General features: G+C 45.2%; 2 long non-coding RNA genes across 2 annotated transcripts in view; one reads left to right on the top strand and one right to left on the bottom strand.

The window, feature by feature from the left end:
* Positions 1-964: 964 nt before the first annotated feature.
* Positions 965-14,985, top strand: part of LOC109309903 — a 40,737-nt gene continuing 26,716 nt past the window's right edge. The window contains exon 1 of the long non-coding RNA XR_002101075.1: positions 965-2,169. This is a non-coding gene — a long non-coding RNA (uncharacterized LOC109309903). The remainder of the gene's footprint in view (positions 2,170-14,985) is intronic.
* Positions 6,710-11,437, bottom strand: LOC109309904. Its single transcript, XR_002101076.1, has 3 exons — positions 11,175-11,437; positions 7,870-7,895; positions 6,710-7,235 (listed from the first exon to the last, which is right to left on the bottom strand). It is a non-coding gene; the product is annotated as an uncharacterized LOC109309904 (long non-coding RNA).

Raw genomic sequence — 14,985 nt, 5'->3', positions numbered from 1 at the left:
TTCTTAGGGAAATGTTGGTGTCTGCTAGCTGCTTTTGGTCTCTGTCCTCCTGTTTCACAGTTCTGGAGACTCCTTAGCTCTTTCCGAATCATAGATCCACCCATGCAGACCAGTCTTCAGCAGCTAGAGTTTCAGCTTCAGTTAAGCAGTAAAGGGAGGGTGAGTCAGATGACGATTAGGTTCTGTCCCTGTTTTTTGCAGCCATAAAAATCTGTTCTTTTTCTTTGGTTCCACCTTTGAAAAATGAAGTGCATATTATATTCCAGGGCATGTTGTATGCAAGAAAGTACAGCAATTGCTCTTTCCCAGAGGTCATTCTTTATTTAGTCTAAAACAGAGTTTTGGAAACCAGTAATCCTGCCTGGATGTTTGTGATGCCAAAGAATCCTTATAGATTCACTGCAACAGTTCTTCTCTGTAGGGATATTATTGCATGATGACATGGTTTCACCACAAGTTTATTACAATTTACCTCTGTCAATTGATTCAGGCACCTTTAGGTGGGGGCATGACAAGCCAAGATGGCACCTGGGGCAATCTGAGGAAGAGTGTGTGTATGTGTGTGTGGGGGGAGAGGTGACTAGGGGGACATATGGTTTTGAGTGCAGAGGGTAGGTGCAGGGCATGTGTCCATGATTTGGGGTGGGGGCAGAAGCAGTAGCTTTACCAACACTGGGAACTTCTAAACAGTCCTGGCTGAGCTGTTGCTGCTGCATGCTCTCCCCAACCCAGCTTTGTTGCTCTTAAAGCAATAGCAGTTGGGAACTCTTTTAAAGTTCCTGGTCTGGTGATACTGCCAGAGCACAGACTCCATGGGGACAGAGGGCAACTCTGGTGCCCTTTCTAAGTTGGCATCTGGGGCTGATGCCCTTTTGCCAACCTCTAGTTACGCTAATGCCTGTAATGCCTCAATGGTCACCATGCTCCCACCCGCACCCTACACATGTCCAGAACGGCTATCTGGAATATTGGCTAGGAACGTATTTGTTCTGTTAACACCCAAAGAGTTCTTGTGATCACCCTCAGATTAAATCTACTGCCAGAACACCAACACGAGAAATACTGGTCACTATTAACACAGTGTGGCACCCCCTGAGTGGGGGAAGCTGCGTGAAAAGAGTCCAAGTCCAAAGGGGAGTTGTCTTCCTCCAGTAGTCTGTAGGGTTTATTAACAGTTACTGATTAAACTTTTGCAGTGCTAGTTTTCTAACCATTTAGCATTGGCTGTTTTCTGTGTCTCAAGCTTTTTTAGATCCTTAATTCCACACCACTGTGGTCTTCTAGATATCAGTGTCTATAGACGTATAGTAACAAGTCTCTGGGTATTTCTTCACATGTGCTGTTCTAGTAGTTGATAGTGGTGGCCTAATTGCACCTGCAGATTCCGCTTTCTAAGGTGTGACCCTTCTGCTCGGGCAGTTCTGCCACCACTGGCCTTTTTTTTCCATGCTGCCTGAAAATATAATCTTGCACAGGACCAATTCAGAAAATGGTCTCTCACATCTGACCTCTAGGACACTTGTGAATAGCTCTCATCTTGGCATACCCTATTTCTCTAGCCACATCACTAGTAATATTTTGAAGTACATCAGCTATAAAGGAGTCACCCTGAGGATTAAATTAAGAGCCAATATGTTTAAGGAGACCTGCCTCTACATGTGAAAATCTGATCCACACTTTTCTCCAGTATGTTTTTCTCCTTCACCTGTGAGTTATGAAGTTTTCCTATTAAATCACTTATAAATGGAGTTTTCATGTAGAATTCTCACATGGCTGCCAGTGGGCTTATTGCTGTCTCCCCAGTCCTTGGTCCATGTTTAAGCGCAAGCAGCTTCTGTTTCACTGCAGGCCCTGTCTGATCAGGGTGCTTCAGGGAAAGCCCTATCAAAAAGCCCCCTCAGTTCATATCAATAACTATATAAGAGTTCTCTACCTGCTGGCTCCTGGCTTGTCTTTCTTTTCAGTCTTTCAGAATACTTAATCTGCCCTCACAACAGCTGTTTAGTATTTGTGGAAATATCTCAAGCCCTAGGATCTGCACTGGAAGCTTTGGCATCACCATCCAAAAGCAATGCAAGATGCTGGGCTGCGTTCTGGTCAGTCTGCATGTTCGCAGCGAGTGAGATCTCGGAATGGCGTGTGCTCATTGAGCCTTGCTTCAGTTCCATGGTGAGTACCCTTCTTCTCGGGCAATAGTGCTTTCACATCTTAAAACCACTACCACCAGCTGAAACACTCACTTAATGAAATGAAAGGGTTCACTGGGGCACTGCAATTGATAACAGTATATAAAATGGCAATTTAGTGTTAGATGAGAGCACAAACACCACCTGCTGGTAGAGGCACAGGTTGCACTGATCATCACTGGATCTGCAGGTTTCAGACCAGCATGTAGAAGGAAAGCTGTTGTTCCTAAGCCTGTCCACCCAGTGGAGTCCTGATCACAGAGCTGGAGAGACTTCCACAAGAGTTGAGGAAGGGTGTGGGGGGGAGTATACTATTAGATCTGAGAGAATGACCAGTTTTTCAGGTATAAGATGGATTACAATTTTAAAGAGAAATTCTTTTAAGTCTACCTGAAAGGAAATATTTTCCCCCCACTGAAAATGGGAAAAACAACAGTAATATTTAAAAAAACTTAAATTTAGATCCATTTTGAAAAGAGGTTATTTCAATAAAAGCATTGAGTTAAAAACAGTAAAACAAAGTTCTGACATTGAATTAAAAATAGTTTGGCAAGCACCTTTTCAATAAATTCAGCATGAACCTGCAAATAGATTTATTTTACTCAAATCTTCAGTTTTTGGTGAATAAAGTATTTGATTTAAAATCTCTAGTTCTAACTAGTAGGCTGTGCAAATAGGGAAGTATTCTATTTGGATTTAGATTCGGCCAATTTGGAGGACAGTGATTTGATTTGAAGATTCAATTCAGCTGAATCAGCTTCAGAAGATCTGGGGCTGATTCAGAGAGATTCGGTGATTTGGATCGGCTGGGGAGAGGCCGGCACAGCCGGGCAGCTGCAGGTTCTTTTACGGCTCCTCCGGCTGTGCCGGCCTCTCCCTGGGTGGGGGAAGCTGCAGGAGAAGCCCCCATGGCTGCCCTGCCAGGCCCCATCTCCTGCCCAGCCCCAGCCTAGTCCCAGCACTTAAAAAACAAAAAAAACCAAAAAACCTCTGTACTTACTGGCAGCAGGAGCAGTGATTGGGGCCTCAGGGTGCTCATGGCAGCGCCCGCCCCCCCGCACAGCATGGAGTAGTGGGGAGCAGTGGGGATTGCCCCCCCACCCCGCTTGGCATCAGTTGCACCATGACATGGGTACAGCGCATTCCCGCAGGCTGCTGCGCACTGTCTGGGAGCTGGGGCCATGTGCTGTTGGGCTCTGGCTGGCTGCTGGAGCTGCCCCAGCTCCCAGTGCCCTGCCAAGCTCTGCTGCACCTGCATGATGCGACAAATGCCGCCTGGGTGCTGCATGGGGGGGCTCTGCCATGAATGCCCAGAGGCCCCAGTTGCCACTCCTGCAGCTGGTGACTGTGGAGCTTTAGAAAACCAAACCAAAATAACAACAACAAAAATCCCCGTACTTTTTGGCTCTGGAAGTGGTGATTGGGGCCTCTGGCGCTCATGGCAGAGCCCCACCATGCAGCGTGGGGAAGTAGGAGGCAGCAGGGATCACCCCCCCCTTGGCACTGTGCGCTGTCTAGGAACTGGGGCCTCATGGTGCTGGGCTCCAGCTGACACGTGGAGATGCCCCAGCTCCCAGACAGCGCATGGCACCCTGCCAAGCAGCGCTGCACCTGCGCTATGGGGCAGCTGCTGCATGGATGCCAAGCTGCCTTGCCTGACCCCATTCCCTGCACCCCACTGTCCCACACTGCATAGGGGTGGGGCAGAGCGGGGAGGAGGGGGGCTCTGCCACAAGCCCTCAGAGGCCCCAGTCGCCGCTTCCAGATCTGGTGAGTGTGGGGCTTTTTTTCCCTTTTTTTTAAAGTTCGGGGAGGCTGGGGATGAGTGGGGGATGGGGCCAGGCAAGGCAGCCATGGGGGCTTCTCCCACAGCTCCTCTTCTTTACAATGAGCATTACTGCAGACCATAATTTTTCACACATTCTCATAAGATACTGTAACAATGAAGAAAGAATTGCTACTTTATAAACATCATAAGATTTTCTACATATACTAAAACTACTCAGCAGAAAGGTTTTAATTATTTGGAGCTGTTGTTATTCTTTTTAACTTTTAAGGCATCTACACTTAAAATTCTACTCATTCTTATATATATAGCTCTGCAGTTTCAGAAGAGACTAGTGATTTTAGCTGCCTCATTTTGGGGGTTGCCAACAGGAGGTGCCTTAAATGGATTTGTTTTCAGAGTGCATGTACTCAGCACTTTCTGAAAGATAAGTTGCTCAAGGTGTGTCTCATGTCATGATACATATCTAAAAACCAAGGCACCTTAATTCAGTATTCTCTTGTGAAAATTTACACCATACTTCCTCTCACATCAGATGTGCTTACTTTAAAAATATATTTAGAAGAAAATTCTTCAGGGAAAAAGCGACACTGATTCCCAAGTAGTCTTTGCTAGTATTACTTTTTTTAGCACATTTTGAATGTGTAATTCGGAAATGTCAGTGTTCAGACATTTTTTTGAAACTCACTATAAGTGTAGGGTTTGCTTAGTGTCCTGCAGTAGTTGCCAGTATTTGGATGCTTTACAGGAATATGGAAATAATGTGCTATGTCCAATTTTGGTTATCATGGAGCTGATCATAAATCCCCAATTCTCTGGCTGGCTCAGCACCAAAGTGTGGTCAGTGAGTCATCTTCTGTCACTTCTGATGGGGTTCCACAACTTCTGTGTTGTGTAAAAATCAGCTACTTAAAAGAAGTATGACATGCTGGTAATTTTATTTTGTAGGACTCCCTTCCACTAGATACCATGAAAGCCCAGAGCTTAATGGAGTTTAAAAAAAAAGATTAGGTGTATATACAGACAAAGATATTCATAGATCATCCACTCCTACATTACACAGGGTAAAATATATGTTGTCATCGATGCACATTCCTCATTGAATAAGCCACCAATTTGCTCCATGACATTAGGAACAAGCCACCTATCTTGGCTATGTTACTTACTAATGTGAGAGGAACAGGATACTGAGCTAGGAGGGCCCATTCATCTTTTCTGGCATGGTGATTCCTACATTCCCAAGTGGAAGTGCTGTGGCTAATATATAGAACTCCTGTCTTAAGACATTTTAATTTGAATTCTAGGTTTTCACTGACCTATCTTCAAAAGACCACCCCCCCAATACGTAAATAGTGATGTAAGCAAATTAGTGTAGATACAGTTTAAGCAGGGCATGGACTAGATGACCTCTTGAGAGGTCCTCTTCCAGCCATATCTTCTATGATTCTGCATTCACACAGATTAACATGTATGAAAAAGAAAAATGGGTCTATACCAAGCCATTATTTAATGTTGACTAATCAAGGTTATTGAATTTAAACATTCCTGTCATGGTATCTTTCATAAAAAAAAAAAAAAAAAAAAATCACTGTTTCCTACAGAGCCCCCAGATCATAAATTCTTTGAAGTATACTTTGCATCATCAGGTTTTGGAGAGGTAAATCATATTCACCTATGGCAAGTCATTTTGCATTCACTTAATGCCCTGGAGACATATCTTTAGCTGATGTAAAATGTCATAGCTCCACTAAAGTTAACATAGTTCAGTACAGCTTTGGCAATTTAACAACAGCTGAAAATCATCACTGTAGTTCATAGAGATGCATATACATGGGTCAGCTAATGCAGCTATATAGAAATACACAGGGCACTAGATACAGCGTAGAATGGAGTTATGAGAATGTGAAGGAGATCAGAAGCATTAATACTGTGCATACATTATTAAGTTATTTATTTATCATTTCCCTCCCCCACAATTCCAGGATGAGAGAAAAACAGAGCCTTGTAAGACGTCATAATTCACGAGTCAGATCTGACCAAAATAACCTCCTGCAGTGTCTGTGGGGTGCAGAACATTTTGGAAGCAGCTTTGTAACATGATTATCTTTCCCAGAACAAAATCAGTATTTCAGGGGATTGGTTCAAAGTGTCCCTAACCCTTATTCCATTGGTTTATGCTTAGATCATCCTTTCACTTTCACTTGTTTCTACTTCAGGCCTTTCACTGATTCTTAGTATAAGCAGCAACACTCCTCAAGCTAGAAAAAAAGCAATGCCCTACTCTTGGGGGGGGATCTAGGGTTTTGAAAAGTGGGGTGCAGATGGTATAGTGCATCATCCCATAAAACACATATTTCTTCCCCTCTCCCCTGCATGGATCTGCCCCTGGCCCGATTCCATCAATGCCTCCTGAATGTTCTTTATGTGAATAGGCAGACAAGATTCTTTGGGTAAATCTGATATCTTTTATTAGACCAACTAAATAGTTGGATGTTTTTTTCTTAGCAAGCTTTTGGGTTTAAAAACCCTTCGTCAGGCTAAGGAAGCATCTGCAGTTGGTGCGTGCTCTTCCTGGAATATAGGCTCTTTCTGGAAGAGCACACACCAACTGCAGATGCTTCCTCAGCCTGATGAACTGTTTTTAAACCCAAAAAAGTTTGCTAAGAATTTTTTCCCCAACTATTTAATTGGTCTAATAAAAGATATCAGAGTTACCCAAAGAGCCTTGTCTGCCTATGTCCTTAGACCAACACGCCTACAACCTGCACCCCTGCTGTATGTGAATATGCTCCCATACAGAACATGTTTGATTCTCTGCAGACTAGCATTCTTCATATCAAAATAAGCCTCCAGACCTTCTTACCTGTTGAGTTAGTTTTGTTGGCAAGGACAGAATAAAGGTACATCCAAGTGTATGCTGAGTGAGGCAGATGACTGGCGGTAGGAAAGAGCACGTGGATCAGGAAAAATGATGCTCTTTTGCTGCTGCTGGACTGAGAAAGCAGTTGGAACAGGATCCATTGCTACAAGGGTTTGACTTGCCTTGTGGAGGCTTGTCATGGCTGGAGCAGGAGTGACCTTATATTTGCTGTCCTTAGGTGATTATTCAAGAGCTCCAGTCTCAGTGATTCTCTGCTGGGGCTGAAGGGGCCACTGAGTTCCTCAATGGAGAGAACAGTCGTTTTTGGGGCTGAAGGGCTGTTTCCCATGTACCTTCAGTAAATATCTAGGAGAAAGATGATCAGTTCCCAGTCTTGCTGTTCCTGGAAAAAAATGGCAGAGTGCTTAAATTATGAGTGGCACTGCTGCCTGAAGTAAGCCCTGGGAGTGACTCGGCAGCAGCCTACTGCAGGCAGCCCCAGCAGTACCTCAGTGATAGGTGCAGTGTTTTTTCCCTGCCTGATCCATTAGCATTCTTTCTTTTCTAGCATGAAGAGTCTTGCTGCTTATCCTGAGAAGGAGTGAGGCCTGTAGGTAGGAGCAATCCTTTACCATCAAGGACCAGACTTGAAGCAGATGAGCTGCACCCCTGAGAATGTAATAAAGACACACCGTGCTTTCTGCACAGGACTGCAGCCCAGGGGAGCTTTTCCTTCCACCATTTTCCAGCTCTAGAGCTGGGGGGGGGGAACCTCACTGCTGTGTCTCATTATTCCAAACCTTGGCAAGGACCCAGTTGCAGTATTTTACTACCAACTTCACTCTATTGCTGTGAACTTGAAAGGATTTTCCCAAGTAATGATTTATTTTTAGAATAGGAATTAAAATACATGAACAGAGGAGGAGGAGCTGGGTGCCTAGAGGAGCAGGTAGGCTGTGTAATGATAAGACGCTGTCCTGCCACAGTGACTCCAAGGTGACCCAGCCCCCTCATACTGAGGAGAGATTTGAACTTACCTTTTGGTCTTCTTGTGAGGGGGGAGCTGAAGAAGTGGAAAGGGTAGACAGATTATCAACAGAACCTTTCACATTCTCATGAATGAATCATCTTGGTTACCTACGTTTCCTATTAAATAAGAATTAAAGTAGCCCTTTCACGGGGCAGAGCATTAAGTCTGAAGATTAAAGTAAGCTACTAAATCTAAAAGAAAGTATGGGCCAGAGACGATAAAAACCAAACAAATATAAGTTAACATCAGATACACTGGAGAAAACGGGGGAGGGGAGGGGAGAAGAGCAGAACAACTATCGGGATGGGACTAGTAGGCTAAACTAGCTGATAACAAGGACTTGGGCACAGCCAAAGGAAAGCTGATAATTTGAGTGGCAGTCCTATTTAGAGAGGGAGAGCAGGGAAGAACCTGCCAAATGATTCTTGACAAGTCCAGAGATATATATATGAGAATGCAACTGGCAAGGAAAAGCCAAGAAGCTGAAGAAAGAATGCTGTCTTATGGAACATGGCCATCCAGTGCAGATGATGCAGAGCTACACCTGGGTAGGCCAGAGTCCACTGTTCTATTTTTTATATCTGGGATCCAATGTTTCCACATCAGCCTTGGTTGAAGAAGCCCTGCACAGTGCATAAGTTGGTTGCGTGCCCGGAGGAAACTCTGTAGGGGTAAATGTAAAGGTAAACATTAGGGGTAGTCCTTCCTTGTGAATCTGAAACCCTTTTCAGGGATGCTCATTTCATTCCATGCAAAAAGCACAGAGATGGTTAGTTGTGTTAGTCTGAAGTCAGGCAGAAGGTAGGTCAGGGTGGCACCTTTGAGTCTAAATGGTTCAGAGAGATATGACCTTTCATAGGCAATGACTTACGGCTGCAGTCATCTGAAGAAGTAAATTGTTTCCTACAAAAGTTTATGCTTCTGAACCAGTCAGTTCCCAAGGTGCCACCCTTCCCTACCTTCTGCCATTCTATGCATATAAAAATGGGGTGGGTTATGGGTAAATAATGGGTAACCTCAGAGACATGTATTTAAGTCTTTTCCTCATGAAAGAGGCACTTAGCTGCTTCTCAAGCCTTACTAGACAGGAAAAACCTGGCAGTCCACACAATGGTATTCCTATTAATGCACAATCAGGTACTCATGTCCAGGGGTGGATCCCGAATTTCCTAAAAGGGAGTGTGGAAGCAGCACCCCACATTGCAGGGATATCTGCACCACCATGCTCCCAGCAGCCTCCTCCTTACCAGTACTGACACTGTGGAATCCTCCAGGGACTTTTCTAAGTCTCTAAAGCAAATTAAAATTTCCTTTCCCTTTCCTGCATGAAGGTCCATCTCCCCTCCTCCTCTTCCGCCCCTCCCCACGTGCTGCTGTGGCTTTCCCCACCATATCAGGGGAAGATGGGCTGTGCAGGGGCTGAGCTCAGCTGGGGATAGGGACCAGAGAGAGACAGTGGGGAAGAGGAGGGGGTTTTCCCTTCCTGTGACTGCTCTAGGGGGACTGGGGAGGGAGGTGAAACTACTCTCCCATTGTGCTGTTGCTGCTCTCCCCACCCCACTTTGAATCCAGTCTCCATGCAGCCCAGCTCATGGACAGAAGTGGTTCTGGAGCTTCCCCTGCCCCTGGGACAGTAGGGAAAGCAGCAATGGCAGATTGGCCAGAGGGAGATGGGGAGGGGGTGGGTCTCTGAGCACCAAGGGAAAGGGAGGGGTTCACCTGCTTTAGGGACTTAAAATAAGTTTTTGGAGGTTCTCATGGTGTGGTCCAATCCAAAAGGACTGGGTTTCCACTGGAACCCTTCTAGATCCACCCCTGTCCATGTCTTCTGTGGTCTTGTTCATCACTTCTTACCTTGAACATGTGCAGCCAGCATGCCATATCTGTTTTGTGCAGTCTGCCATATGGCACTATCAGAAGCCTTCATTCATAGTCATAGTATTTCCTGATCCCAGCACCAGAGCCAATGCATTGTGGCTTACTGGGTGGCATCTATCCATGTGCTTCACTGAGAAATGGAGTAATTAGATCCTCAGTAGAGCATCACCATCTACACATGCGCTGGTATTAGGACACAATAAACTCCACTGTAAGATGGTACTGTCCCTGACAGTACTATCTTACAGCAGAGTACTTGCATGCACTGAAACACAAGTGTAGACAGTGATGGGGGTGGGCTGGGGCACAAGGGTGCTGAAGTGCAGGGGCTGCCTTCTGCCTAACCCTGCACTTCAGCACCTTGTGTCCCAGCCCCTCCACCCCTCGACGCTGCCATCTGGAACCTGGGGCTGACCCCCCAGATCCCCCGCCAGCCTGGGTGCAGTTAACCCAAAGTGCTGTGCCTGGGTGCAGTTAACTCTGGCATGAATTGCACCAGAGTTTATTGCTCCACCTTAATGGCACATGAAGATGCACACAGTGAGAAGTATTTCTTTTTGGGAGAAACACTTGCAATTTGTACTTTTGCTGTTTAATCTAAAAATATGTCAGGCAGCAACCAGAGCTTTAAATCCCACCAGTGCAGTGACAGCATAGAAGGGGCTGGTCCAACTGGGTGCATCTACAAGAGACGCTTACTGCAGTTGACTAATTAGCTCCGCAGTAAAGCATCACCATCTACATAAACAGTGCTATTAGGCCCAAGTAAACTAATTAACTCCACCATAGGACAGCACTGCCCAACACAAGTACTATTCTATGATGGAGTGTAACAAGGTGCCATCACCGGGGCATTTGAAAATGCCTGGATGCACCCCAGAGTCCTTTTTTCTTATTTCAATTTGCTTCTGGAAACAGACTCCCCTTTACTCATCTGCCATGACTTGTTGTTACCTTGAGTTCTTAAAAGGGAAGCTGCCCCAGAGCTTGTCAGACCCATTCTTGGCTCTCAAACACCGGGAAGTGATGAGCTCCTGCCTTAAAGGCTATTTGCACTACTTCGACCTTCCCTTATCATGCCCCATGCCTCACAGGTGTTGTCTGCATCTTCTGCACATTTTGTTCGGGGCCTCAGCTAATGCAGCTTCTGCCCCCCTTTATGTAGCTAAGCCTTCCAGCTCAGACCCACTATGCTGGACCTGGCTTTGAGACACTAACTTCAATCAATCTGCTTTGGGCCCCTGGCCCTGTATAGCTGTGCCCCCTGTAGCACCAGGCTCTTTGGCCCCCTGTAGCTGCTCCCCTGTGGGTGCTAATGAGGTCTCCACCTCCCCTTCAGCCTCCACCACAAACCACCAGACTAAACTACTACATAAATAGTAAGTCCCTGGCCTATAACAAAGAAAAGTGAATGGGGGTAGTTAGCCTTCTTACCTATGGGCTCCACATCTCTGAGTCCCCACTGCCAGTTCCTCTCACTTGTAGGGCTGCTTCAACTTTGCTTGGAGCCTTTCAAAGTCTACCCTCTGTCTCAGCCTAGGCTCGAGCTCAGACCAGGGCTTATATAGCTCTGGCCTGGGCTCTCTCACAGACATGTGACAGTCCCAGTCAGCTGACCAGCCTGCAAGGCTTAGCCTTTAAACCCTGCTCTGCTGGCAGCCTGTGCTCTGAAGACTCAAGTCTTAAAGGGGCCACTCTGCTTCCTAGTAACAGGGCTAAGATTTCCTGTTACATGGAATTATTTACTCTGCTGTAACACAGGTGTAGATCAGTGTTTCCCAACCTTTTTTGCCCCATGGCACACTTACCTAAATAAAAAATCACCATAGCATACTGGATGCAGGGGGGTGGGGGTGGCACACAGCCAGCCAAATGACATTTTGAGCTGGAGCCATGCTCCCTATCTGTCTGTGTGCACAGCAGCAGCCAGGCAGGGGGTGTGGCTCTAACCCAAAATGCCGCAGCACACCTGGACATGCCTAATGGTACACCAGTCTGCCACAGCACACTGGTTGGGAAACACTGGTGTAGATGATGACTGGGGCAGCCTGGGACAAAAGGGTTCTACAGGGTGAGGCTGCCTGTTGGCTAGTTCCCACACTGTGACACCCTAATGCCCCAGGCAGCCACTCCACAGCATGCTGAGCTGGGGCAGAACAACTCTGCGCTGGCAGGCTGACCCCCCAAACTCCTGCCTTCTGGGACTATGCCGCCCCCGCTCAACATGCTACAGTACCAGGTACACATGAAGACACTGCACCCAGGAGCAATAAATTCCAGCGTGACCTGCACTGGAATTTATTGTGCCAAATTCATTTCATATGTAGATACACCCACTGCATAGTCTGCTTAACTTTCTCTAGCACTTCTCTTTCCAAAAGAAACAAAAGGACATAAGTTAACTTCTGGGAGGAGGTAAGTGACCCTGGTTTGATTTGCGGGTTATGGGTTCTGCAACCTGTTCCTACTGATTGTGTAAATAAAGATACCTTAAGAACTTCAAAATAATAATAAATGATCCTGCCTTTGGCCAGGGGGCTGGACTGGATGATCTCCTGAGGTCTCTTTCTGCTCTGTTTTCCAATGATTCCATTAATGTTTGGTGCATGATACTTAAATAACTTTCAGTGATATAGAAGCCAGACATCGTGACCTTTGTTAATGTGCATCCAGCTGGGTGAGAGATGAATCAGTTTCAGTTCCTAATGATGTTGGGATTTTGGGGGAAAATCAAGTTACCTTTCAGTTTGTCCTTTAATACCTCACGTGTGTGAGATCTACAGAAGCCTTTCAATGAGGAAGAAAAGCCAGAGTGCCTATTCTAAGTCCCAGATATAGGGAGATTGTGGAAAAGCCCCAGCAGTGGCAGTGAAGGTACAAAAGAATTTTAATCATAAGGGTTTGTATCTCAGTTTCAGCATACTTCTTCTGAGACAAAGGTGAAGCCATGAATTGGTGGCTGGCCCTGGGATTAGATGTTATTTTAAATTTACCCTTGCTTGATCAGTATACGAGAAAAATATTGGCATCCTGATATTTTTGAAAAAAATGCAGCTTAATTCCACATTTACAAACTCCTTTGATGAGACAGGGATGTCCAGTTTGTGTCAGACTTGCTTGAGATTTGAGAGGTTGCAAATTTCCTTCATGACTTGCTCTATCTTAGCTTGTTGGACCATATCTACAGCCCCTTGCTTGGGTAACTGCACCCTTCAGTTCTTGCACTGAACCTTAACTGCTCTCCAGATAACTCCCTCTGCATCTCATAGTGTCACTGATTCTGGATCTGTCACTAGCTTGGGCACCCTTATCCTGTCTAATACCAAGGGGGTTGAGATAGGCCTGCTTGCTCCACTGAGTTCTGAGCGCAGAGCAGGCCTCATTCAACCATTTGCACACACAGTTCCATGGGTCAGTTCTTACCACTGCCCTCTGGTATCTACAATCTTCATTTTCTCCTTCTTAGGATTGAATTCTCTACCATCTATGCATGAAGCACCTCTCCTTCATCTGGTCTTCAGTGCAAACTCCAGCTGGAAACCATTTCTGGTGAAAGAACTATTCCTGATGTTCAGCTTTCTATCCTTAGCTGATTCTCCCACTCTGACTGACAACCTTAATAGTTTGAGAGAGAGAGCAGAGAGTGGTCAGCTGTTGAGATTAAAGGGATATTTACCTATGTGTTAACTGAGGTCCTACTCCTGTACTCCATAGTGGGATTTACAAAACCTGTCACACTAACAAATGTAGTAAAAGAGAGGATTCAGTCAACTGCTGTGCTCCTATGCTGACTACAGAAGTGCTTTTGCAGCATGGGAGGGGGCCTGGTTTGGATGGGTGGTGACATTGTTATACATGCCAACAAGAGCTTGGCTTGCTTGAGAAGCCATATGGTGGGTTTCAATGCTCGAGATGTGACACCTCTGGGTGACAGACTTTACATAAGTGTATGATTTTGGTTTCTTCTGTGGGCAGTCTGGGCAGTGGTTTGAAAATTATGTTGCGATGTGTTTCTGGAGGAAATTTCTCATGCTTAATATGAAAATTTCTTTCCATGAAGAGAAAGAGCCACTGATATTTTTGAGATAATATTTTCTTCCTTATTACAAAATACTTCCCACAGGAGGCATCATAGGGCTATGTGTCATGGAAGGAAAATTACCCTAGCACTAAACCTTTTAGCTAATTCCTTGTTTAGACTTTGTCCTTCTTTGAGATGTTACTGTAATTTCAGTATGTGGAATCATTTATTAAATTTAAAGCAATAGGGATATTTGTTTCCATTTTTGCAAAAGTTAGTCTGGAATTTGAACTTGGGCCCATTACAGGAGTCATACAATGGGAGATAACATGCTTCTCATTAATGTTCGTTTTGTCCCCTCTTAAGAGGATTCTATAAAATATGGATGGGAAATTATTTCAGCTGTATAAACTTAAGCCTCCAACTGAAATGAGGCTTTGTTTATATTTTGAATTCAGGCTCCCTTAAGTCATGGCACAAATCATACCCATGGAACAACACCCCTTTGCTTTGCCTTTACAAAATCATCTTGAAGACCACATAGCAGCAACAGAGCAACTCAATTCAGCCATGGTGTGAGAGAAGCTAGATTCAAGTCCCAGACAGGCTCTTACAGGCCTTGGGAAGATGGAGACATCTTCATCTTTTCTACATAATTCTTTGTGCATACTTCACAGCATTGTTTTGTAAGAGGACTAACTAAATGGAGAGCAGTGCTCTAATGTTGAGATATACTGAAAATCTCCCAAAAGTCATTGCAGAGGAGGAACTTTATGCATTTGAGCAGTAGTATGAAGTTACTGCCTACCTGTCATTCCAAAGTACTGCAGAACCTTTGGATTTCCTCCCAAACATTGCACTTGTAGCAACAACAGAAGGAAAAGACATCCTGTTAGCTGATTTGGCTGTTTAAATCACATGCATGTGTGACTGACATGGCTAAATCAGTGCTTTATATTTTATTGCTGCATGTCTTCTCCCGTCCGGGGAGGACTTAACTGTGAAAGTGCCAGATGTGAATAAAGCCACACAAATCCGCTGCATGTCACCATGATCAGCTGCTTCTAGCTACAAAGACATTTTATGTGGCTAGGTATATTCTGTTTGGTGTCTCTGCATTTTTCCTACATCTGGGCCCAATAAAAGGAATAGACACATGGCCATGGCCAGTTGTGGGGAGTGGTCAGGTAAGCACAGCTGAACCAGGCAACAGACAGACAGGTG

Source organism: Crocodylus porosus, unplaced genomic scaffold (assembly GCF_001723895.1).
Source record: "Crocodylus porosus isolate Cpor-Errol unplaced genomic scaffold, CroPor_comp1, whole genome shotgun sequence".
Classification (NCBI taxonomy): Eukaryota; Metazoa; Chordata; order Crocodylia; family Crocodylidae; genus Crocodylus; species Crocodylus porosus.
This window is presented reverse-complemented; position numbering and strand designations above follow the sequence as displayed.